The sequence below is a fragment of the Protopterus annectens genome, chromosome 5.part0 (genome assembly GCF_019279795.1).
Source record: "Protopterus annectens isolate FY-2018-M chromosome 5.part0, PAN1.0, whole genome shotgun sequence".
Lineage (NCBI taxonomy): Eukaryota > Metazoa > Chordata > Ceratodontiformes > Protopteridae > Protopterus > Protopterus annectens.
This window is the reverse complement of record NC_056735.1, coordinates 403,243,380-403,268,907: the sequence shown is the minus strand read 5'-3', so window position 1 is coordinate 403,268,907 and position 25,528 is coordinate 403,243,380. Positions and strand designations below refer to the sequence as shown.

Genomic DNA, 25,528 nt, shown 5'->3' with positions numbered 1-25,528 from the left:
CCAATACCTTGAGTATCCAGCGGCATGGCCGACTCCACGTGGGAGTCGGTAGCGGCCTGTGACTCTAAAGTAGCGGGCATCAGGGCTGTGAAAGCGCCTCACTGAGAACCAGCGACTGACTTAAGAGAAGCTTTGTTGTTGGTTTTGGGACTCTGTTGTTTTTCTTTATCCTTTTCTTTGCGTTTTTTGTAAAGTCCGGTAGTCGGATGGCTATCCGACGACATTTCAGGACAATTAAACCGGCGTCCAAAAAAGTTTAAAGCAAAATCATACCGACGCTTAATAGTGCATTGGTTAAATCTAGCACAAAACCGACAATCAGTAACGTTGTGATCAGGGCCTAGGCAAGGAATATAGTAAGAATAAAAATCCTTATAGGTATTTGCTTTCCACAAGAAATACAATTAACTTTTTCTGACATCGGTCTGGGGAAAGAAAAAAGTTTCCCCAGAGGGGTACTTAGCTTTATTGAAGACTTCCGATCTGAAACTAAAACACGAAAATCTCAGGAGTCAGACGACTGGCACTTGCCAACTGCTTTTGCTTCGGGCACCGCGCAGCAATAAAGACTGAAGAAAATGGCACCGGCTACTTCTTTTATACCCCTGACGACCTGACGTCAGGGAAGGGGTGACAGCAGCCGACGCAGGACCCAAGACTTTGGAATTCAGGCCGGCTGATGGCAACCTGCCAGCAGGATTACCCAAATGTAATGACTGCAACAGTGAAGCACGAAGAACATCACAGCTATTTTGCAAAGACTCCAAAATACAACTGTTTTGTAGACAACAGAAAATACAGTTCAAACATTCACTTCTCACCCAATAACAAGGTGAACATTTCGTTACAGGACCTAAACTGGGACACTTGAGGGCCGCCCTGGGAAGCCAGGTCTGCAATCCCATTTTCCCAGCCCCCATGGGAGTGGAGATAGGGCAGCCATGTCACCTCGCACTGGGGCAGGCAGGTTGGCCTCCCATCCTTCACCAGGCACTGTGGGGATGCCACTCTGAATAGCACCACACAGGAGGCAAGAGGCCACATGCCAGGAGGCTTGAAGCAATGCACATTTGTTGGCACCTGGCACCGTGGGGGTGAGAGACTGAGGTGTGCTGCAAAAAGTGCAGAGATGGGGGGACCCAGGGCCATCTCCCCTGCAAGTTTGAAAGCCCTACGTGCAAGGCAAAGTGGAGAACTGGTGTCATGGAAGTTTGGATGAGGGACTGTAAGGCCTTCATGACCCAGCAGAGTTCCATGAGGCTGGAAAGATCCCCTGAGAGGCTCCAAGAACATGCATGACACTGTATGATTTGGCAGCAGTTTGGAGATGTGTAAGCACCAAAAGACAGAAAGAAACAACTGACCAAATTGCAGAGGTGTGCAAACCAAATACCCCACAATAAAACCACTGGTATACTGATGCTGTAGAAAATGCTGACAGTCCATAAAGTAAAACAAAAAATTTTATTGTAAGACAATAGAAAGCTGGTAAGCGCTTTCATCCTCAACAAAAGAACTTCATGGTCTGAGTATGTGGAGTATTTGATTCGCACACCTCTGAAGTTTGGTTAAGAGATATGTAACCCTGGAAAAGAGATCTCTGTCCTGGGTGGGGTAGAAGTGGAACCCCAGAGGGAGTCAGTCCCAATGGAATTCTTGAGAGGAGAGACAGAGAGGTGGAAAGTGACTGGTACAGGACAGCTTTCGCCTAGGTGAGGGGGTACAGACCATGCCCCCTCTGGGATGGAAGTCTGGAAGGGGGAGAGAGGCAGATAGTGGCAGGGCTGGGTGAGCTCCTGCCTGGGTGAGGGGGAGTCAGGTAGAGCCCCCCACAATGGAAGTCCTTAAGGGAGCGCTATGGCAGAAAGCAGTGGAGAATGGAGAGCTCCTCCCTGGTTGAGCGGGGTCAGGCATAGCCCCCCATGATGGGAGTCCTTAAGGGAGCAACTGGCGGACAGTGGTAGGGCCTGGAGAGATCCTGCCTGGGTGAGCGGGGTCAGGCAGTGCTCCCCATGATGGAAGTCTTTGAGGAAGCACCAGGGTGGACAGCAGAGGGGCCTGGAGAGCTCCTGCCGGGGTGAAGGCATCCAACTTCACCCCATACCCGACAGCATCCTTGAAAAATCTCAAAGTCCCTAGAGCTGCTCTGGATGGGACAGAGACTTCCAAACTGGGACCGTTGGTCACCTTGCCCAATAAGCAGAACACACTGCTGTATAACTTTAGATAAAACTGGTTGTCAGCTACTGTCAAAGCATCTTTTTTTGCTGAACTCAACAACCTTAAAATGCTTAAATGGGAATTATTGCTCCCCCCGTGCCACTAAAAATGGGCACAACCCCCTAGGGGAGGGGTTGGCATAATGGTTACGGTGTTTACCTTACAGACACAAGGTGCAGTGTTTGATTCTCACATGGGGTAATTGGCTAGGCTTAAAATGGCCCACAGGGGCAAGTTAGCCTAGTACTAACCTTTGAACCTAAAAACAGGCTCCAAATAAGAAACATGACCTTTTCACTAGAGCTAAGAATGTATTCAGTCCCACTGACCCTCAAGCAAAATGGTCCTTTCTAAAACAGCTTCAGCATGCTGGAACAACATTTTGCAAAGAATCAGAAAAATATCTCTGACTTATTCAGGAAACAACTTAAAAAAATCCACATGCACATGCTTAAGTGATCCTATTTACTGCTATTCAGTACACTATTAGCCCATCAAGACCATATTCTACTTCAGGTGTATAATGACACCAGCTGACATTCTAAGAATGTACATATTGTAAAGTCTCACTGCACAGATTGCTATTTGTTTCTCCTGTAATTTGAGTTGAACTGTTGTACTGAAATTCTGAACTGCTACAGAGTCACTTTTTTGTTATCTTAGTCTAATACTTTGGCTAGAAGGCAACTGTACATTTAATAAATGTATTTTGCATATTGCCTTTCTTAATTGGCTGAAGGCATGACTAATAAGGGTCAACGTACCAACTTCACTCATTCAGTTTACAAATGTTAAGTAACTATATTAATTCATCGTCTAGCTATCCAAATAATCCAATTCAAACTCACAGAGGGAGCTAGAGTCTATCCAAGCACTTTGTACATATAAGAGAAAATAATCTCAGGTGGTCACCAGACAAGCACATGATGTGTGTGCTGCCTCCACACCCACACCCACCTACTCTCAAACACCCACCCTCTCAAGTTTAGCATGCATGCCTACAGGCAGTTGGGGAGGAATACCAATTCACCTAGGGCATGTCTTTTGGATGCGGGAGGAAATGAACACCTGGCACAAACTTACCCGGACAAAGGAGGGTCACAGATGTGGCACAGAAAGTACCTCAGCAGAGAACTGCACTGGAGAATCAAGAACTTTGACACTGAGGAAGAACATTACTCAATGCACACTATGCCACCATATGCCACTATACATTACATGGAAATATATGGCCAAATATCAAAGTCACATGACAACACACCTAAGGCAAAAACAATCAACTCTGAATGACAGAATGGAGGGATAGACAGTCATTTGCTACAAGAAAATTTGTGTAATCGTAACCATCTCTAATGAGAATGCTGTTTCACTCTGAAAAGTGCCCTTGCTGCAGATAGCACACTGTGAACCGAATAAAGACAGACAAAAGATGTTTGTAAGGGAGTGGCGTGCAGTATGCCATGCCAGACGCTCCTTCAAAATGACTCTGCCAAATGCTGCTCAAGATCTTGTAAGTGATGTCTAGCTAATTCATTGTACCTACACATGCTAAAGACCAAATAACTGCCTCAAACATATGTTCTGAATCAATGCAGTTTTAAAGAACAGTGTGGAAATAGTCATTTCTAATATAGTCTCATAGTTGGGGGCTTCTTACAATGTGTGCAACAGAAAAGGATGTGTTTTAATAAACACCAGAAAACTGCACATTTAAAAGTAGGCCTGTGATCTTAGCCCGAAGCAAAGGAATAAGAACAGACTAAAATTTTAATATCTTTCAAGTCTTTAATAAATAGGAATATTCAAAGAATGCAGTAGCTCTTCTTCTTTGAAGAATCTGAAAACAAGACTGGAAAATGGACATCCTGTTATAAACAATTCAATGCAGGAACTTCGGGCATAAATCTGATATGTCCATACCATTTACCTTTATGGAACAATTTCAGGGATTTTATTTCTAACACTCACCTACCAACAGAAAAATAAAGTTTATCATCAGGCAAACATCAGATCTGTAGAAGATGTAAATTCTTAAATCCATTAGTATTTTTCTAGCATGAAGTTTTAAGTTTTACAACATTTGGTCTCTCTTGAAGAGAGGCTACTACTCTAGTGGGTCTAATTCAAGCAACCAAATCAATGCAATAACATTATTAATATAAATCAATAGTTATATTAATATAATCAATCGAAAATTAATTAAATGGAACTACTCAGTCAGTACACAGGGAAACTCCAGACACTGGACCTATCCCAGTCTGGACTCGTCAAGGGCAGGTCATGCTTACTCAACCTGGTGGAATTTTTTGAAAAGGTCACCGAAGCAATAGATGAAAGCAAAATGGTGCACACCACATTCCTCGACCTGGCCAAAGCATTTGACACAATTCTCCATTCAGGCATAGCAGAAAAGCTAAATAAGCTGGGAATAAACCAGAATGTCACCAGATGGACTGTCAACTGGCTCACAGATAGGACACAGAAAATCAAAATAGGGGAAGTTACCTCCACAAAGAGACCAGTCATCAGTGGAGTCATCCAGGGTTGTGTGCGGAGATTTCTCCTATTTAGCATCTACTATTCTGAAGTAAAAGCCAGTACCAAAGGACTCTTGGATAAGTTTGCAAATGAATGCAAGCTAAAAGCAGTCACTGAATCCCAAAATCACTTGGCCATCCGGCTGGACAGTTTTTCCCAAATAGATAACTAGTACCGAAATCATGGACTGAAACGAAATGCCAAAAAATGCATTACTGTATCCTTTGGGAAATCATCTATCCCAGAGGGCTACCATTTAAAAATATAAATAAAAGGGACTGTGCCTAGTTCTAGAGATGATATTGCCCCCCTTTACTCAGTCCTCAGGAGGAGTCAACTCTGCGCTCTCTGCAAGTGCTGCAAAGAGCACTTTTGGCTAACATCAAAGATTGAAATAATACTAATTTCACAAACTTTAATCATACTTTGACTTAGGAATGGGGTCCATTCCCTTCACAGTATTAGAAACCCAAAAAAGCCTTGAAATTAAACCAAAGTAGTAACACTGGTACCAAAAATGTAAAGGAGCTGGCACTATAATTGTTATGATAAAAGAAGCCATGGCTGTCGGCAAGCTTCACTGAAATGTATATGGACTCTAAAGAATGCAATTAATAGGACCTGCCACCAGGAGAAACTGGAATGTACTACAAGTTTATACGACATGTTTGTAGTCTTACTGCAGTAGTTAAAAAAAAACATTAATGAAATGACTTTTTAATGGAACGGTTTCCTCTACGCTCTTCATATGGCCAATGCTACAAGCACAATTGTTATTTTATTTATTCAACCTTTTGTTCAAAGGCAAGTACTAGCCATTTTAAGACTAGCCAATTTCCCTTTTTGTGCACAGATTAACCTATTCCGTTCGGTTAGAGACTGGCCTTACCCATCCCATAGTCTCTAAAGGAAACTTGTGGCCTTACCATAATGATAGATCCATGTTGTCTGTCTCCATCTGGTTCAACCTGTGGGTCTTCAGATATGATACAGGCCTCTCCCGGCTCTGCCTCCCTTACCCATAACCCCCCACTCCTCATCCTAACCCTTAAATCAAGTCTGCCCCATGAAAAACACTTTCACCACATCCACATAAAGCTATATATGCATAAACACACACACCCACACTATATGTTATAAACACGTGTGTGTGTGTGTGTGTGTGTGTGTGTGTGTGTGTGTGTGTGTGTGTGTGTGTGTGAGATATATATATATATATATATATATATATATGTATATACAGATCTACTTTACATGGTCGACATTTCACAAAGTCGAAGACCATATGATCGACTTTTGAAATGTCGATCATGTAAAAAGGAAAAAAAAAAAAAAAAAACACAACAAACAGTAACCTAAACATTGCTATATATAATTGTTATGCTAAGTACATAACTTTCGCATTGGATGTTGTCTGCTCAGTCTGGCTTCATCCTGCAGGAGAGAGTCCCCAGCCATGAAAAATTCCTTGGGAGGAACTAAGGAAAGATATTTTGCAACATGGTGGAGCGAAAGGAAGGCCCTGGATCAAGACTGAACATCCAGCTTATAATGTAACACAAAGGTATGATGATCCAGCCACCTGGCAGCTGCATAAACTTCATCCACTGGTACTCTAGAAAAGAAAGCTGTTAAAGTAAAAGCAATCACAGCTTAGGAGGAGGAGCAGCACCCATCAGTTTAGCCTTGCTACCATCAGGCAAAGGCCAAAGTCTGAGGCAGGAATACGTCCTCAAAACAGAACCAAAATCAGCAGCCCTACATGAAGCATCAGTTGCAGCACAGCTGCATTTAATAGAATGGGAAACTACTCAGGAGAACATCCTTAGCAAGGCTAGAGCAGAAGACTTCACCTCAGAATCGGGGAGATCTGAAATAGCTTGACAGGCTTGAGAGAGAAGAACCAAAAACGCATCTAGTCATGTGTGTCTGATAGTTAACTGCTCTAAAGGCCAGGGTAGCAGAAGTATACACCTTCTTATTTAGCCTCTCTATGTTTGTGCTGTGCTTATCAAATGGAAGCAACTTAGTGGAAGACAATAATTTGGAAGGCTTATCAGAAGCAAAGAAACTTGCAGTCCTCAGGCATTTTATAAAACCTATCAGTTTTTTTGGGAGCAGAGGGTTGGAAATCAGGAGCCTGAGAAGCAGTGGAAAAAGCATCCAGCAAGCCAGCCAGAATAGGAGGAACAGCAGAGGGTATATAGGAGACTCCATTTGTAGAAGTTCATAGCACCTCTTCTGAATATCAGACAAGTGAGCAAAATCCCATTTGAAAAATTTCATTACTCTGGAAATAGTATCACCACACAAAATTTCCTCAAAAGGAGAATCAGGACTGATAGACTCTTCTTCCTCAGAACCATAGTGAAGTTAACCATAGTGAAGTGGCGAAGGAATCTGGAGGAATATGTAAAGGACTCCCATCAGAATCAGCAGCATCCTCCTCAGAAAAATCCTGTACCCCAGGTCTCTTAAGAGGGGCAGAAGACCAGGGAGGAGTAGGAACAGAAACTACCTGTGGAGGCTTAACAGCCTAAGGGCATTAATCAGACCTTGAGTGAAGTTTTGCCAACTCTGAGGATCTTTTGGAACAGGCAAAATATGTATACTTCTATGCTTCCTTTTAAGTCGAATGTCAGCCTTGAAAAACTTTGGGGGCTCTGATCCCTGGTCAAAAGTTAGGCCACTGTCCACTTAAGTTCCCAAATCCTGAAGAACTGGGTCATCTCTTTGGAGGTTTTTGTCAATGTGGCTATTACCTGGGATAGATGACTTCTCAAAGGATACAATAATACATTTTTGGCAATTAGTTTCAGACCATGATTTTTTTTTAACATCAGTTATTTGAGACAAATCTTCCTACAGGATGGCCAAGTCATTTGAAGATTAAATGACTGCTCCTAGCTTGCAATCATCTGCAAACTTAGTCAGCCAGAGCTCTTTGGTATGGGCTTTTACTTCAGAAAAGTAGATGCCAAACAGGAGATGTCCTAGTACAGAACCCTGGGGAACTCCACTGATGACTGGTCTCTTTGTGGAGATATCTTCCCATGTTTTGATTATCTGCATCCTATCTGTGAGCCAGTTGACAAACCAGCAGGTGACATGGGGTTTATTCCCAGTTTATTTTGCTTTTCTACTATGCCTGAGTGGGGAAATGTGTTAAAATCTTTTGTCCAGGTTGAAGTATGCAGTGTGTATTGTTCTGCCTTTATCCCGTGCTTTGGTGATCTTTTCAAAAACGTCCACCAGCTTGAATAAGCTGGTTCTACCCTTGAAAAATCCAAACTGAGACTGGTCTAGTGTTTGGAAGTTCCTTATGTCCTGACTGAGTCATTCCATGACAAGTCTTTCCATGGCTTTGCATATGAAGTTGGTCAGACTTATGGGTCAGTAACTGCCTGGGTCTCTGGAAGATCCTCCCTTATGTAGAGGGATGACTGTAGCTCATTTGGCATGGTACAACTCCTATACGGAGGACAAGCTTGAACAGTGCGTTTATGGTTGTGGCTAAATCGTGCTTCATGCTACTTAAGATGCATCCAGGGATATTGTCAGCACCCATCAATGCAGTATTCTTAACTTTTGATAGCACTTTTAGGACTTGGTATAGCTTGTGACAGCTGGAGGTGCGCCAGTTTCAGGTATTTGAAGGGATACAAGGAAGACATTTGTTCCCAGTGTCTGTGCTTCCACCAGTATTTGTACTAGTTGAGGTTTTTCTCTTCCCCTTTTTAATACTTCCTCCCACATATTTTTCTACGGTAACTAGCAATCCTTCATACTGCAGCCATTTATTGGCCTAAACTCCACAGACCTGGGAAACCTCATCCCATGTCATTATCTGGCCTCCAGTTTGAAGCAGCTCCCAGTTTTATTTTTCCCCCTTTAGATACACATATTTTATTAGGGTAATATCTATATTAAATCCCAGCTTACAGCAGCCTATTGGTCATAGTTCAAAATTCTACCTGTTAGTCCTACTTCTTTCAACGTACACTCCAGTGTTCTTTGTAATGTCTGAAAACAATTAGTCCTAATTTCGGATTTAGAATGTTCCAGACATTTGTACTGCCCCCCATACTTCCCTCTTGAATTGATGTCAGTATCATTTCTTTTCAATTGGATACATAATTTTTGTTTTGCAATTTATAGATCACCCGCAACTTTGCTGCCATATAACAATCTTTCAATTCTGAGATGCATAGTGCTCTCTGTTCTTTTGTTCCCAATCAACTTGAGTGCGTTTTCCCATCCCAAATGTATTTTGCTACTTCTCTCTCAAAACCGTTCCATTTTCTCTTGTCCAGGAAATATAGAAATGTCAGTTCTATATATAGTATTAAAGGAACTATGAACATTGTGACTGTTTGGAAAATCTGATCCAAATTAATCTTCGCAGTTTCCCATTTTCTTACCAAAAAATTATCTTCTTGCCCCTCTCCTTGTCTGCTACTGGGAGTTTTGGTATTTAGACAACAGCAACATCCCCAGAAACTTCATCCTATAATGCCCCCATAAATGTGTGTAACTTTGGATTAACACACATGAAGTGGCATAGTTCACACAGATAGTCTGTTTTTTCTGTACTTATTTTGCATGGAACTATATTCGCAAATTTTTGTAATACCTGCCATAAATGATTTACCAGGGTCTGTTAAAACATTATCCAATTGTCTGCAAGCAATGCTAACTTGCACGGTTTGCCTCTTAACGCCCACCCCTTTATCCTAGACAGTCTTATTTTACTAGGTAATGGCTTTAAATATAACACAGACAGCAGAAGGGGGCATCCCTGCTTTGTTCATCTGCATATGTAAATATATACAGCTATAATGAGAGGGCACTCTTCCACTGATCTTAATTTGAGCTCCACATCTGTTGTACATATTTTGCATGATCTGTAGCAATTCCAAAGGGAAACCCCATGTCTTCTAAGAGTGACCATAAAAAGACCCAATGCACACTGTCAAATGCCTTTTCAGCATCCAACCCTATCATTACAGGGTTCATCCTTTTCTGTCCTTCTCTTTGAAACATATTTACTAAAAGTATATTGTCAAATGTTTGCCTCCCTTTGATAAATCCACACTGGTCTAAGTCAATTAGTTGTGGTAAAATTCACTCTATCTGCTAACATTCCTGCAAACAATTTATAACCATGGTTCTAAATGGTGAAGGTTCTGTAAGAGTTAGGCTGATGGGGGTCTTTGCCTTCCTTTAAAATGACTGATATTATAGCCTCTTGCAGGACTGAGGAATATTCTTAGTTTTGAGTATCTTACTAAGGAATTTGGTCCAGACGTCAATTAAGTGCTCACAGCCTTCTTTCCAAATTTCTACTGAATACCATCCCAACCAGAAGCTTTCTTACTGACTTGTTTCTTCAGCTGATTAACAATTTCAACTTCTGTTACTGGTTTGATTAGTGCTTTTCCCTCTTCTCTTTCTAGATTTGTAAGAGTCATTCCATCCATACATTCTCTCTCTCTCTGAATGTGTGGAAGGCATTGCCTTCTGTGCGGAGTCTGCATGTCCTCCCTGTGGTAGCGTGGGTTTCCTCTGGGTACTCCGGTTTCCTCCCACATTCCAAAGATGTGCTGTAGGTGGATTGGACACTCTAAATTGGCCCTAGGTGTGAGTGTGTGCATGTGTGTGTGCCTTCTGTGGAAGGTTGGGTGCCGGGCTGGCAATTCAACACTGTAAAACTCCACTGCCAATCATGAGCAGACAGGTGATCCGCTGTGGCGACCCCTAACCGGGAAAAGCTGACAGAAGAAGAAGATCCAGAAAATTGCAAATTTTCACAATTTCTCTCCCACAGGATAATGTGCAACAGATAATGAAATTAATTCAACTGAAAATCATCTTTTACTGTATGAACACATCTCAGAACAATAGTCTGTATGCTTTCTTTAATTACGGTGGCTCCAAACATAATCCATACAAGAGTAAAGGTGAGCAACATTTTGGGTATCAAAAGTTATCCTCTAATTTGGTGGAATCTTTGGATTTCACTTAAGAATGTCCTTTGTTCTTCTCTCTAGGCAGGCAACAGAATGAAAATAAATTCCTTTGACCTTGCATTGGGGACTTACCACTATGACCTTAGGATCCAGGGGTTGTTGTGGTCTCTGTCTGAATCCATCAATCAAAAGATGACTGACCTCCATTCTATTCTATTTCACCCTGTTTTCAAAACTAATGAAAAGCCAAGTTACTTAAGATAATGACAGACAACACTACACTGATGTGATACACCCTAAACTTCCAGTTCAGTATTGTTTATAATACTTTTCGGGTTACTTCCGGTCAATTACTTAGGCATGCATTATCTGTGTTACTACTGATCGGTGGCTAATTTCTTTATTATCTTCACTCATACTGGCTGGTCCAAGTAGCATAAGGTGCATCCAGGGGATACTGCTGTTCAATTATATATGGTAAAGACCCTGGATACAGTAGACATGCCAAAGGGAAAGGAAGTGAACTGGTAATGCCAAGTCTACTGCAAAATTATGAAACTTTCTGTGATCCTTGGTAAATGGGATATGAAAGTAAACATCCTTTATGTTTAATGTGACCAGGAACACTTGAGAGATATCAGAGAGACAGAGGGCTTTTGAATTGCTATCATTTTGAAGTTTGGACAAGGAACAAGTTTAGATGAGACAGATCCAGTACGGGTCTCCATGTGTCTTCTTCTTCATGGAACCAAGAATAGTGTTAAGTAGAAACCTGCATCTCTTGATACCTGAACATGCATATTGTTTTCATGTGTTGGAAAGAATTTATGAGGACCCAAGGGGTGGGCTGTGAAATGCAGTTTTAGAAATGAAAGAATAAGAATAACAATTAAAAACAAATGCCATGAAAACACCAGGATTAAATGAAACCATCAACAGTGTGTTAAAATGAAATCTTTATGTATTTAAATACAATATATTTTTGTATTACATATGTTTAAGTATGAAAAACAGTACTGAATATATTTTTAAGGAAGAGATTTTATTAACATAGATGATTGGTTCTGTACAACAGAAAAAGTACAGTTTTGTACCTATCATAAATGTAGATGTTCGAGGATCCACATTGCTGCAGTCATAACCTGTGGGTAGTCCGCTGTCCTCGGTCGGCCTGAATACCAAAGAGTTAGGCTGGCGTCGGTCATGGTCGCCCGGAGCTGACGTCAGTACTTAGTAGTACTTAAGCGCATGACCGACGCCATATCCTCAGTCTTTCTTGCCCCAGATGTCAGAAGGCCTTAAAAAAGGAAAGGCCAGAGCCAAAATAGTAAATACCCAACAACCACAAGGGAGAAGAGAACAATAATCCCAAAGGAACAACAGCAACCCCAAACTATAGAGGGGAAGGAGGGAGGGAAAATAGGACTGCAGCAATGTGGATCCTCGAACATCTACATTTATGGTAGGTACAAAACTGTACTATGTTCTTCGTCTCACACTGCTGCAGTCATAACCTGTGGGTAGAATCCCAAAGCAAAGGAAAAGGGAGGCTGGCAAACTAAAAAGCATTAGGAGCTGCTAACATGCCCTGTAAAACTGCAGTGGCAAACCCAGCCCTAGACTTGGAATTAAGAGGGAGATGGTAATGCTTAGTAAAAGTGTGAACTGAACTCCAAGTAGCTGCCTCCAAAATATCCTTAAGTAGCTACCCCCCTCAAAAAGGCAGTAGAGGTGGCAGTAGCCCTAGTGGAATGAGGTCTGATCCCAGCGGGAACATTCTTCCCATGATGAGAATAACAAAAAGCAATACATTGACCAATCCACTTAGAAATAGTCTGCCTTGAAACAGCTTTCCCTTGTGAACCCAAAGCAAAGGAAATAAATAACTGTTGAGTCTGTCTGAACTCTTTAGTTCTGCTCAAATAATAACGTAGCTGCCTGTGGATATCCAAAGAATGCAAGACTTTTCCCCCCTTATTTTGGGGATCAGCATAAAAAGTAGGCAAATGAATAGACTGGTTCAAGGCCACATTAGAAATCACTTTTGGCATAAAAGGTGGGTTAGTACGTAAAGAAACTCTATCCTTATGGAAAATCAGAAAGGGTTCAACTGCCATGAGTGCCTGCAATTCAGATACCCTCCTAGCAGAAGTAATGGCCAACAAAAAAGCAGTCTTCCAAGACAAAAACTTCAATTCAGACGTAGCTGCAGGTTCAAAAGGAGGCAAAGTAAGCTTCTCCAACACAAAATTGAGATCCCAGGAAGGAGTAGGAGCTCTACGTGGGGGTCTTATATTTTTTGCCCCTCTAAGAAATTGCTTAAACAAAGGGTGAGAAAATAAAGGAGGGTCACAATCATAGTGAGCAGAAATGGCTGCAGCATGAACCTTCACAGAGGAAAAAGACAAACCTTTGTCTAGTAATTCAGTAAGGTACTGTAGTGTAAAACTCAAATTAGGCACTGAGACATCAAAGCCCTTTGCTGTGCTCCAAAGAAAAAATCTCCTCCATTTATCAGCATAAACTTTTCTAGTGCTGGGCCGCCTGGCTTCCAAAATGACATCTAAAACCTGTTGAGGAAGCTGAGACCCCACAGGCTCTAAAACAGAAGACGCCAGGCTGTTAGATGCAGGGACTGCACCCTGACATTGAGCAAATGATTGCTTGACTGGGACAACAAGTGAGGAAGCTGTGGCAAAGGCCAAGGAGGCTCCTGAATTAAACTCCTCAGCAGAGGATACCAGTGCTGACGTGGCCAATCTGGTGCTATTAGAATCATGCAAGGCTTGTCCCGCCTGACTTTCAAGAGTACCTTGGGAAGGAGAGGCAGAGGAGGGAAAGCATAGACGTGAAGGTCGTTCCAACTGAAAGATAGAGCATCCACTTTCCAAGCTTTTGGGTGAAACATCTTTGTGCAAAACTTTGGTAGTTGGAAATTTAGTGGAGAAGCGAACAGATCTATGTCTGGAGTTCCCCAAGCCACTGTCAACTGTTGAAATACCTGAGGATCCAATTTCCACTCGTGGGGGTCCACAATTTGTCTGCTCAATACATCTGCTAGGGAGTTCTGTGCTCCTGGCAGAAACCGTGCTTGAAGAGTGATGTGCAAACTCAGAGCAGTCTCCCACAATATCATTGCTCGTCTGCAAAGAGGGTAAGAATGAGTTCCCCCCTGCTTGTTGATGTACCACATGACTGTTGTGTTGTCTGTTTGAATCAACACCTGTCCTGGTTGAAGTAGGCCCTTGAAGGCCATCAGGGCAAATTGGACTGCTAACATCTCCTTCATGTTGATATGCAAATGTTGTAGTCTGGGAGGCCACGTGTCTCAAACCCATTTCCCATTGAAGTGTGCTCCCCAAGCCAAGTCCGAGGCATCCGTCGTTATGATCTGACTCGCCTCTGGTGGGGTCACAGAGAGTCCCTTGTTTAGGTGACATTCCTGCGCCCACCACAAGAATTCCTTCTGGATGCAAGGTATTATCCGAATGACAGTGTCCAAATCGTGGCAGTGTTGAGTCCATACACTTTTGAGATACCATTGTAGCTTCCTCATATGCAGTTTGGCATTGGGAAGTACTAGAATGCAAGATGCCATGAACCCCAAGGCTTGAAGGACTGTCCTTGCAGTCAGCCTGGACAGTACTGATAATTGCTGGAAGTATAGGTGAAGAGTTCTTTGTTTGTCCGGGGTCAGAAAAGCCATCTGAGAAGCTGTATTCAGTCTCACACCCAGAAAGCACATGTCCTGAGAGGGTACTAGACTGGACTTTATTTCGTTCACAGAATACCCTAGGCACCTGAAAACTGCCATTACATACTGTAGATGTTGAAGTAACTTGTCTTTGTCTTGAGCAAGAATCAGGCAATCGTCCAGATAAGGATAAATTTGTATTGCCCTCTGTCAGAAGAAAGCTATTACAGGAGCGAGAACTTTTGTGAACACCCTGCAGTAGATAAACCAAAGGGCAATGCAGAGAACTGATAATGAGAAGTACCAGCCAGAAATCGCAGGAATCTCCTGCAGCTGGGCCTGATAGGAATGTGAAGATAGGCTTCTTTGAGATCCAGGGTTACCATCCAGTGATCTTTGCCTAGCATAGGCAGAAGTTGTTGTAATGTTAACATCTTGAACTTTGGAATGTCTAGGTAGGTATTGAGAATGGACAAATCCAGAATTGGCCTCCAAGTGTTTCCTTTCTTTGGCACTAGGAATAGACGGGAATAAAACCCTAGGCCTACTTCTGACGGAGGTACCACCTGGATTGCTCCCATCCGTAAAAGCAAAGAAATTTGTTCCCGAGCCTCCAGCCTTTGCTGAGGAGGCACATCCGGCATGCCTTTGAAAGGAGGAAAAGTGTGAAAATAAAACTTGTAACCTTGATTTATTATTTCAAACACCCATTTGTCCTGGGTGACCAAATGCCAGTTTTGTTTGAAAAGCGCCAACTTTCCTCCTAGAGGAGCTGCCAGAAAAGAAGGATCTGGCAGCTGAAGATACAGGTCATTGGGTCTGTTTACAAAAAGGCTGACCCCTGCCCTCACCAGAAGACTGTGCAGGAGAACTAGGTCTGAAAGAACCCTGAGCGTGAGCCCTGCCTCTACCACGTCTAGACCTGCCCTTAGACTGAAAATCCGAAGAAGGGTAGGACCATCCTCTAGCAGGCCAATTCCTGCTAAACTTAGGGGGCTGCACTTGCAAAAAATCCTTAACCGTCTGCATAGACTTAGCTTTATCTTCCATCTTTTTCAAAACTGACTCCACAGGAGAACCAAAAAGAACTTCAGATTGAAGAGGGGCATCCAAAATCCGAGCTTTAACATGCTCTGACAAATTTTGATCCTTAAGCCAGGCATGTCTACGAATAACTGAACCAGTAGCAGCCACCCTGGATGAAGCCTGAAGAGCATCAAAGCCACACTGCAAGGAATGTTTACCAACTTGATCTGAAGCATGAACCAACTCCTGCAATTCCTTACACTCTATACCCTCAGATAAAGCATCCACCTTAGATTTCAATTGGCCTAACAAAAAGTTCTGATACTTCAGCATATGAAACTGGCAATTTAAAGCCCTCATAGCTAACGTAGAAGAGGTGTACACTTTTTTCCCCCACCTATCCAACGCTCTAGAATCTTTATCCAAAGGAACTGGATTCTTAACCACAGAAGCCCTGACACCCTTCGACCCTTGAATAATAGTTTCCGGGTCAGCTCTAGGACTCTTATACAAATATTTATGTGCCTCTGGAACTCTGTAATACCTGTCTGGCTTGACAGAGGCAGGGGGTAAAGAATCAGGATTAAGTGAAGCTTCAGAAAAAACATCCTGAACAACATCTAAGACAGGGGGAATAGCCAAAGGCCTATGTTGTGGCAAAAACAAAAATTCCCTAAGCCTTTTTTGAGAATCTGAAAAATCCTGACCTTCCCACTTGAAATGTTCCCTCATGGAATGTAAAGTTTCAGAAAAGGAAAAATCCTCTGGAGGAGAAGCAGAAGGACAGGAATCCTCTGCATCCGAATCTGAATAGGGAGGGAAATCCTGAATATCCTCAGCTGAGGACTGCTCCATTCCCTCTAAATCTGTCTCCACCCTAGGCCTCTTCTCTGGGGGGGGCATAGAACCCCTGATCAAAGTAATCAAATCCTCTGCCATTTTTAACATATGTTTTTTAGGAACAGAAGCTGAAGAACTAGGGCTATGGCCAGTACCAGTAAGACCAGGTTTAGCCTTAGCATGGCCTTTAGCCACTGAGGTAGAAGGCCTAATAACCTTTTGTAAGGATGGAACTACAGATACCCGAGAAGCACCCTCGGCCTGGCCTAACTCCTGAGAGGCCAACTCCTGCAAAAGTAAAGGTTCCCCCTGGGATTCAGCCGAGACCTCGGCTGGATCCACAGATTCAACCGTAGGTTCCATAGAACCGGCGTCCGCAACAGACTACTCATCCGGTTTAGACCTTAAAGATTTATCTTTTCGCTTTTTAGCGGTAGCGGGCGTCGGAGGATCCGACGGCATGTTATAGTTACACCGCTTACCGAAAACAAGCCTGGCACAGTCTAATCTTCATTTAATGGTGCGCTTATTAAATTTAGCGCAAAAGCGACACCCGACTACGTCGTGTTCAGGCCCCAAGCAAGGAATAGAGAGAGAATGATAGTCCCTATGAGGTATCTGTTTCCCACAAGAAATACAATTATTAACTTTTTCTGACATTCGGATTAACTGAGGCAAGAAAAGACAAAAATTCAATTATTGGTCTGAAACTCGATAATTGAAAATTTCAGAACGCCGAACGGCACTTGCAAACGCTGCTTCTGCTTCGGACCACGCGGCAAGAAAGACTGAGGATATGGCGTCGGTCATGCGCTTAAGTACTACTACGTACTGACGTCAGCTCCGGGCGACCATGACCGACGCCAGCCTAACTCTTTGGTATTCGGGCCAACCGAGGACAGCGGACTACCCACAGGTTATGACTGCAGCAATGTGAGACGAAGAACATCCTTGGAAAGTCTTCATGAGGTTAATGGGGAAAGGCATTCTTAGTGTTTGTTAATGAGAGATTGGTGGGCTATGAACACATGATCACTGTGTAACTGTTTAAAATAAAATTGATAGGTAGGTTTTTTAAATGTTTGGAGGAAGTCCTGAATGTAGTAGAGGACGAAAGCACTAAATGTTAATACAGAGTGGTTTGCTGTGTGCTTCATCATCATTGCTTCTTTGCCAGCGTTACTCTAGCCTGTCTAGCTTGGAGTGCTAGAGATCCAAAGAGCAACTTCACAGAATGCACAGTCTCTTGCCCTTCTCCTCTAGTCTTTTAAAGGCACTTTCGGCAGGGAAAGGTGGTCCAAACAGGAGGTCCTACTCCAGTGGTGCATTCAGGAGCTCTTTCTTCATATTGTCTGGCTGGAGTTAAGCCTTCAACTAGGCATGTCTTACAATTACAGACCCTGCAGCTGCTGCCCAATATGACGCATCCAGTCCATCATACCCCCATTTCTTGGGGTGCTTCACACCTAAGCAGAGAGGTCACATACCTCAGGCATGTCCTGCATCTGTGCATTATTGGTGAAACCCCTATGCCTTAGCCCTCATCTTCTCCAATTGAAACTATTATAAATAAGCATGTGGATGTCACAGTTCAAGGTATTAAAGAACAGGGTAGCAGAAGTATAAACCTTCTTCCAAAATCTGTCAAGTATTCCACTCTTCCAATCATTGTGAATTTGGTTTCTGGATGGAGAGGAGCCAGATCCCTTGCAGGAACCTTAGGACAACACAGCTGTTCCATTACAGGATTCTTGTACAGAAGTTCATGGGAATCCATGGCCCTGTAAAAGTGGTCAGGTGTCCTGGGAGCAGCAGGGGGGTGAAATAGACATGGCTCAATGGAAGCAGTGACACACATCCTTCAGGACATCCAAGACTAGAGAAACAGCAAGTATCATAGGCTCAGACAGTCCAAGACAAGGTCTATTGTCTGTGTTGAGCCTATGACTACTCCTTAGACTTGCACCTGAACTCTTCCTTATGAAAGGTGTCCTCAAGAACATACATCTCTGGTGGACAGGTAGAGGATAAGGTGTCCTCAATGTTTAACTCATAAGGAGCAGCAGAAGAAATCTCTCCCCCATAGTGTCCAGCTCATCAGTTTAAGAATCGAGTTTATCTGAATCCTCCATTGTCTTCTCTTCACTTCTCTTTTTTGAAAGGGACCCAGGAAGGGCATGAAATCCTCAACCAGTGAAAGAGTTGTTGGAAAGTGGATGTTACCAAAGAACCACCCAATCTATGCTGAGGCAAGCTGGTGGGATGCAGTGTTTTGTTTTTTCGGGGCTTTGGAAAAAACTGCCTTGGAGGCAATGACTGTGACCTCAGTAGAGTTACTGGGAACTTCCACATGAAAAACTGTGGGAACACAACCCTCCACGAAAGCAACAAGAATGCAAACCTCTGATGTTAAAGCCCACCCAGCATCAGAAGGGCAAGGTAGTGTCTTATGTCTGGGAGGACGTGCAAAAAGCTGATGGTCTGGTGGCCTGCAGAGTAGTCATGCCAGAAGCCTAGGCAAACACTGGGAAATACCTCACCATGTCCAGAGTCACTGGACCTAGGGAGACTGGAGTTGTCCACTGGAACATCCTTAGTCTCCTGATGTTTCTTATCAATGCTTTTTCTTTCGAAGACTGCTCGTGGAGACCTTGGCTAACATCACAGTCTGTAGTCAGTCATGTATCCCTTTTATAGCTGAAAAATCCTAGAGAGATTTACCTCTTTTGCTGAATGCCCTCAGGATGAAATTAGTACAATGTGAAATGTGTCCATGTCATGCTCTGGTTCAAGACAGAAAAGGAGTAGAAGTCTTTAAAGGCAATCTGTTTCTCCATAAGCAATCCAACTGTTATCTTTAATGAAGAATCCAGATCAAATTTGCTATTAGACATCAAAGACCATTGCAAAGAAGAAAAAAAAAAATACAAGGAAATCCCCTACAGGGTACATATTATTAATCTGGAAGCAGATCTACCAAAGAACTGACAAAGGTGACACCATGAATACGGGCAAACTGACACTCTGAATATGGTGCTGGCCTGCTCATCTCTTATACCGCCAATATCCTTGTATAGAAATGGGAAGGAATTGGCTAAAGCCCTGTAGGAAGTCACAGCTCTAGAAGTTGAGCTGGCCATCAGGGTACCTGGGGGTAGGATACCCCCAAATTACTAACTGCAACAGAGAACTGTGTAATGATCATCATTCATTTTATATATGTGCGTGTGTATATATATATATATATATATATATATATATATATATATATATATATATATATATATATATATACACACACACACACACACACACACACAAAACTGCACTTCATGATGTATCATATCATCACATTCTACGGTCATGGTTGCAAAGGGCACTTGATCCACTTCACTTACTCAGTTAACAAATGTCAATAAAAACTGTAGACCTGTGTTCCTTGACCCTGCTATCTTATTCCACTAAGTTACTCAGCATCTCACAATATGCTTAAGCCTCTTCATAAAGCGTGTTAGAGACATAATGATGCAATTTACACTTCTCCCCGGGGTTTTTTGTAGCCATATTGGGCAATTAATTCAAAATTAAGAAAATTTGTTGTCCTTTTGTTAACAGTCCCCCCCACATAATAAAGGTTTTTTGTCCTTTCTAGGGACACGAATGGGGTAAACCCAAAATCCCATACCATAAATTTTTCTTAAAATATAGGGGGCCCGCCTAACATAAGGGTTTTTCAAAAAATCGATTTAATTGCCCTCCCGCTGCCATTCTTTTTTTTTGAGGTTTTAAAATTTTTTTTCTCTGGTTTTGAGGTTTATTTTTTGGGATGCCACTTTGATTGGCAGGCCGAGGGAGGCCAGAACCCAAGGCGGGAGCAGAAAGAGCTGGCTTTTTTTTTTTCTGGCACATAGCTTTTGGAACCCGACCCCAAACTTTTTGGGCCCCCATTTCAATCGGGTAGGGCATAAAAGGGGTTGACTCAAATTTCCGAAAGGGAGATAGGGGGAAAGACCTCCTTTGATCTGGTGGAATCCCCCCAAAGGTGGGAAAGGAAAATTTTTAAATTTAATGGGTTCAAAGAAGGTCAAACCCCTTTGGGCCCCCGGCTCTTTCTTTTTAATGGGGATGTCATGTAAATTTTTGGGGTTTGTTTTTCCCCAAAGGGGTGAATTCATTTTTTTCATTTTGAAGGCCTCTGAAGGTTTTTGTTTATACCCTTTTTTATGTATTTACGGTTTAATAGGCCCAGTTTATATCGAATTTGAGCCCCAAACCCCCCCATTTTCTTTTAAATGAAATTCCAAAAGAGGGGTCCCGGACAGACCCTTAAAATTTTTATTGAATGGTAATTTTGTTTAGGGTTACCTTTTGCAAAGGAACCCACTTTTAAAAGGTTTAATTTAACTGTTGAGCACTAGACCCAGGGGGGGTTTTTCCCTTTTTCCAATCCCAACTTATGGCTGCTTTTCCCCCCAATTTAACTTTTTTAAAAATAAAAGGTTCAAAAAGGCCCCATTAAAAGCCAATGGGTGGGGGCAATTCTTTTCCCCAATGTTTTTTTTGAGTTTATAAGATTTTTCCATTTTCAAACCCTTTAACTTTTGGGGCGGTGTTCCCGGGGGGAAGGGGCCCCCTTTTTTATGGGGAATGGCTTGGGAGTTTCATCTATCCAGAAGGTGGTTTAAAAAGTTTTTTGTGGGGTTTTTTTTGGAGCAACCCACCCCCCGGGCCTTAGCTGTTTTTACTTTGCTAATTTACCTGGGAATTTAAAGACAGGGGGGTTTCATTAGCTTAAATTTTTCCCCTTTTTGGGGGGGGGGGGGAAAATTTTATAAACCCTTTCCCGAATTTGGGGGAAAATTTGTTTCATGTATTTTTTTTTTAAACTAATTTGGGTATTAGGGAGGTTTTTAAATGCAGAAGGTTGTTTATTTTTTCCAGCATTTTTCCCCAAACCCTTTTTTTTTTTATAACACTTTTACAGTGCACAAATGCCTTCCAGGGATTTTTCTCTGTGCAGAGCTTCCCTCTTTTTTTTTACAATTTGTTTATCGGGGCCCCCAAACCTCCCCCCTTAAGGGCTTTGGTTTTTTTTGGGTTCTGACCACATTTTTGGGGTTTAAAAAATTTTAAATTACATTTAGGGGTTATGGCCCCTGGGAAAATACCTCCAGCTTAAGAATTTAAACGGGTTTTAAAGTTTTTTTGAGCTTTTTTTAGGTGGGAAAAACCGGGGTTTTGGGGAGATCCATTGGGGGTATATTTGTAGATTTTCCCCTTTTTGGGGATCAGGTTAGAATTACCCTTTAAGGGCATGTTGCATTTAATTTTTGTTAGGAATTTTTGGGTATTTACAATAATGAACTTGTTTTAAGGGAATCTCCCAAAGTGGGTTTGGTAGACATTTTACCTCCCAAAGTCTTTAAACTTGGGGGTTTGAATTTGGGGGGGTTCTGAACAGCACCAGTTTAAGATTTTGTATTTTGACCCGGATGGTCTTATTTATTTTCCCCTCCTGGGGTTATGTCCTTATGAATATGGCCCCCTCCCTTTTTTTTTGATTTTAAAAAAAGGGTATTTTTTTCCCGGACCTGCCCTTTGTGATGAAACAGATGTTTCCCCAAAAATCAGCCCACGAATTTAATTTGGGTTACACATTCCCTTAATTTTTCCTTTTTTTTTTTTTAAGGGGTGGGTTTTTTGAGCCCTTTCCTAAAAAAAGGGGGGCCCCAAATTTTTCCAACCCGTGGTGACAGATCAACCACCCTTGTGAAGGCTGGTTGTAAGACCCAACAGCAGCAGGGTCCCCCGAAGACCCATAATTTACCAAAAAACGATCATTTTTTTTTTTGTGGGAATTTTTGGGGGGAAGATTTCTGGGCAGGGAGCCATGGGGGCAAAAAAAGGGTCCCCTTTTTCTTTTTATTAGCCAGGGGGGGAAACTCAGGTCATTTAGAGGGATGGCAATAGGAATATTTTATTGTTTGGATACCAGTGCTTTTTATTCATTAGCCCCCAGGGCCCCAGTTATTTTGTTCAGTGGGGGGCCCTATTTCTATTGAACCCCATTCTTTAAGGGGTTTGGTTTCTGGATTTTTTAAAATTTTTTTTTTCTTTGTTTGTTTTATTGGGGGTTTTTTGGGGCCTTTTGGGGGCCTCTTTTTTGGGAATTTTTTTGACCCCCGAGTTTTTTTAAAGGGTTTTTTTGCGTTTTAGGGTTTTGGGCTGGGTTTGTTGGTTGGGGTTTCCTTTTTTGCTGGTTTTATCCCATTGAAATTACCCCATTTGGTTAATTGACCCCACTGTTTTTTGGGTTAGGAGGAGAGGGGGGTTTTTTCATAGCTTTACTTGTCTCAAAACCCCCTTCCGCTAACGGAGGGAAAGAGAAACCCACCGCAGCTAGAATAATAAGGGGCTTGCCTTTAAAAAGTGGGCCCGGGGTGGAGGTTGATGCTTTTTTTTTAGAGGCTTACTTAGATTTTAAACAAGGAGGTTAAATAAAAGTAGACATTATTATAAAAAAAAACTTTTTTTGGAAAAATTAAAAAGGGGGAAAAAAATTTCCTTGTTTTTGGGGCAAAAATTTTCGGGAACTTTAAAAAAATAAAATGGGCCAAAACAACCTTCTGTTTGTGTGGGTACCCTTAGGGGGTGGTGAAGGTCCCCATACTGGTGGAAAAAAACTTTTTTGTGGCAAGGAAAAAAACTACAACCCCCCCAGAAAACAAACCTTTCGGTCTAAACTTTGGGACAAAAAAAGGAATTTTTTTTTTTTTTTTGAAAAAAACCAAAAATGCGTAAACAGTTAAATCATTAAACTGACACTTTTTTGGGAGCCCCAAAGTTAAATTTTAAAAAAAAAAAAAAATTTCTTTTTGCCAAAAAATTTTTTTCAGAAATTTAAAAATTTCCCGTAAAAAAAATTTAAGCTTGTTCAAAGTTGGGAAAATATTTTGGAAAAAAAAAAAAAAATCAAATAAAAAATTTTCTATTTTGTCAACCCTTGAGGCCCCAAAATGTTTTTATGTATACCCGAAAAACTCATGGGTTTTTTTAAAGGGGAAATTCAAAAAAAGTTTAAAAAACCCTTTTCACATCCTTGGGGCAGAACCTCAAGGTCCCCCCCCACTCCCCTGGTGAGAAATAAATTCCCTTTTATAAGAACAAGGACAACCGGCTAAAAGCCCCGAAAAAGCAAACCTGAAAGAGAAATTTTAATTTCCTTTTTTTTTCCATCTTTTTTTTTTGATGTCAAATATTGTGTTTTTTTTAGAAAAATTTTGAAAGTGGATGTTACCAATAAAGAACCACCCAATCTATGCTGAGGCAAGCTGGATGGATGCAGTGTTTTGTTTTTTCGGGTTATTGGAAAAAAACTGCCTTGGAGGCAATGACTGTGACCTCAGTAGAGTTACTGGGAACTTCCACATGAAAAACTGTGGGAACACAACCCTCCACCTATTAAAAGCAACAAGAAATGCAAAACCTTCTGATGTTAAAGTTTTCCACCCAGCATCAGGGGAAGGGCAAGGTGTAGTGTGTCTTATGTCTGGGAGGGACGGCAAAAAAAAAGCTGATGGTCTGGGTGGCCTGCAGAGTAGTCATGCCAGTAGTTTCCTTCCCAGGCAAACACTGGGAAATAAGCCCTCACCATGTCCCAGAGTTTGGCTGGGACCTAGGTGTGGACTGGAGTTGTCCACTGGAACATCCTTAGTCTCCTGATGTTTCTATCAATGCTTTCTTTCAAAGATCGTGCTCTTTGGAGACCTTTGGCTAACACATCACAGTCTGTAGTCAGTCATGTATCCCCTTTAGAATAGCTGAAAAAATCCTAGAGGAGATTTACCTCTTTTGCTGTAAATGCCCCTCAGGATGAAATTAGTACAATGTGAAATGTGTCCATGTCAAGTGCTCTGTCTAAGACAGAAAAGGAGTAGAAGTCTTCTAAAGGCAATCTGTTTCCTCCATAAAGCAATCCAACTGTTATCTTTAGCTGAAGAATCCAGGATCAAATTTGCTATTAGACATCAAAGACCATTGCAAAGAAGAAAAAAAAATACAAGGAAATCCCCTACAGGGTACATATATTATTAATTCTGAAGCCAGAGAGATCTACCAAAAGAATCTGACAAAGGCAGACAATTCAAGACATATGGGCAAACTGACACTCTGAATATGTGGTGCTGGCCTGCTCATCCTCTTATATACCACGTACAATAACATCCTTGTATAGAAATGGGGAAGGAATTGCTGGAAGCCCCTTGTAGGAAGTCACAGCTCCAGGAAGTTGAGCTGGCTATCAGGGTACCTGGGGCAGGATACCCCAAATTACTAACTGCAACAGTGAGAATCCTGGTAATGATCATCATCTCATTTATATATGTGCGGTGTATATATATATATATATATATATATATATATATATATATATATATATATATATATATATATATATACACACACAATACACACACACACACACAAAACTGCACTTCATGATGTATCATATCATCACATTCTACTGTCATGGTTGCAAAGGCAAGCACTTGATCCACTCTCACTTCTACTCTGTAGTTAACAAAATGTGAATAAAACTGTAGACCTGTGTGTTCCCTTGACCCTGCTATATCTTATTCCACTTGGAAGTTACTCCTTTTCAGTGTTATCTCACAATATGCTTAAGCCTCTTCATAAAGCGTGTTAGAGACATAATGATGCAATTTACACATTAACTTTTCTTTCTATATCTTGATTTTTATTTTTGTATAAAGTCAAATATCTGTGCATTTTACTTTAACTATTGCAAATGTATTGAAACTTGTTGTACCTATATATTGTTAATACAGTCTTTTACATAGCAATATACAGACATCAGCTGTACACGTTTATCTCAGGGACTCTACTGAAAATGGGTGGGGGGGTCCAAGCTGAAAACTCCTAGTAAGCAAATGTGAATAAATCTGAACACTAACAAATACTATGTCAACTGCACTGAAGCACATCCAGACACAATTCTATCTACACCAATTAAATACCTACTTTAATTTCAGCCTTTCATGCAGCATTACCCTCTGGGATGCCATGCTTACATTTGGAAGGGTCTCTCTGAGTCAGTAAAGCTCCCTTTGCTACAAAACAGATCAAATGGGGGAAATGCCACTTTAAGCACTCTGCTCAGGTGCAGGAGGCATGTCTCAGAAAAGGCAAAGGCAGTAGAAAAGAAGCAGAGCTGAAGCAGGTA

At 41.8% G+C, this 25,528-nt stretch overlaps 1 protein-coding gene across 4 annotated transcripts in view; it reads right to left on the bottom strand.

Moving 5' to 3' along the window:
* Positions 1-25,528, bottom strand: part of SLC35A5 (solute carrier family 35 member A5) — a 712,931-nt gene that overhangs the window by 290,385 nt on the left and 397,018 nt on the right. The gene's annotated exons all lie outside the window — the stretch shown is intronic.